The sequence below is a fragment of the Penaeus vannamei genome, chromosome 32 (genome assembly GCF_042767895.1).
Source record: "Penaeus vannamei isolate JL-2024 chromosome 32, ASM4276789v1, whole genome shotgun sequence".
Classification (NCBI taxonomy): domain Eukaryota; kingdom Metazoa; phylum Arthropoda; class Malacostraca; order Decapoda; family Penaeidae; genus Penaeus; species Penaeus vannamei.
This window is the reverse complement of record NC_091580.1, coordinates 22,836,555-22,838,777: the sequence shown is the minus strand read 5'-3', so window position 1 is coordinate 22,838,777 and position 2,223 is coordinate 22,836,555.

The window sequence follows — 2,223 nt, the reverse complement described above, 5'->3', positions numbered from 1 at the left end:
TCCATTATTTTATTTTCCTTATACAATCTGCTGAGAACACATTTGAAAATGTCCCAAGAGAGAAGTAAAGGAGTTAACCTGTCATCAGATGTTTTAATGTATGGAAAAAAAAATTTTATCCTGAATTTGAATAAGGTTAATATGTTTTGTTTTCCCTTCCTGTCAATTTTAACATTAGGTGAATAAATTTGATTTAAGGATAATACAGTAATTTTGGAACCAACAGGATTATGTTATCCATATATTCAGGCCGGAAGTAGTCAATTATAGTAACCATCAGTGGAATTATATATATGGATTATATATACTCTTCTGAAGTGCCAGTTTGACTTGCATTTTCTTGTATTAATAACTTGATAGAATTTTATAACACAAAGTAATCACTTTTATATATATAAACTATAAGGGACACTAAAGACATAAAAGGTCATGATAATTTCCATGAAAAGTATAAAAAAAACGTATCTTTGTCTGATACCATTAACTGTTTCATTTATTCATTCTCCATTGCACACTGTAAGAAAGAGAAACTAGAAAAGCAGACAGAATTTAAGTGATTAATCTACAATGAAAGCTCTCTCTTGAATGTTCCCTGAGAAAGTGCATAATGGCGGTAATGCAGATGTATTTGCAAAATAAACATTACACCAATGTACTTGCTATAACTTTTTATTGCAAGACAAGTGAAGGTTTTAATGAAAGTCTTTTTTGTGAATGTTAACATCGGTAGTGAGACACTGTAATAAAGCCAGCCATGTAGATAACAATCCATAATGAATAAATATTAAAATGTGTTTCCTTAAGTGTTCGTTCGAGGAAATCAGATGTGAAGGCTGAATATATACAAATAGAAATACCTTAATGTTGTTTGTAACTTTTTAAAAGGACTGAAATGGGGAGGTAAAGAAAAGTACTTAAAGAAAGGAGAGTGAGAATGTCCGTAGGTAGAACCAGGTATGTTGAAGGTTGTTATTTACCCAGTTATTGATATAGTCCTGTTGCAGTTGGATCATGAAGCTTCTCAAAACCTGGAATAACTTAAAGTAATGTACTGACTGAATTGAATGGTGTCAAATATCAGAATGGCAGGCAGTATTATGTAAATAGAGGAATGAGGTTAAGACTTCAACAGAACAAAGAGATTGTAAAAAGTTTCTGAGGCAGCTGAAGAGTTCAGGTAGAGAGCTAAATTCTTGAGCCCAAACTTGGTTTAACTTCGTAGGTAAGTATAAAGGGATATAATTGTGTACACACACATACGCACGCCCTCCCCCCTAACACACGCATGCATGCACACAGACACAGACACACACACACACACACACACACACACACACACACACACACACACACACACACACACACACACACACACACACACACACACACACACACTCAAACACACATTTACACACACACACATACACACATTTACACACACACACATACACACATTTACACACACACACATACACATCTACACACACACACATCTACACACACACATCTACACACGCACACACATCTACACATACACACACACACGCACACACACACACACACACACACACACACACACACACACACACACACACACACACACACACACACACACACTCAAACACACCCACTCACACACATACACACATTTACACACACACACATACACACATTTACACACACACACATACACATCTACACACACACACATCTACACACACACACATCTACACACACACACACACATCTACACACACACACACACACACACACACACACACACACACACATGCACACATACTTTTTCTTTTACATGACTTGATTTGAATATATATTGTAATTTTTAACTAATATGGTAACAGTGATAGGTATCATATTGGACATCATGGTTACATCAGATATAAATATCAAATAACAATGATGATAATCACATTGTGAATTTAATACTAATTGTAACGCAAAAAAGCAAAAACAAAGAGAAATAGAACAAAAATCGATAGAAAGAAAGATTAAAATCAGTGAAATCATGAAAAGAAAGAAATGTCAGGGTAAGAGAAAAAGGGAAACGGGAAAATATGATAAACAGCTTGAAATTACTAGAATTATGGGTGAAATGACAAAAGTCGAACGAAATGGGGCATAGAAGGTATTTACATAAATAAGAGAGAGAGAGAGAGAGAGAGAGAGAGAGAGAGAGAGAGAGAGAGAGAGAGAGAGAGAGAG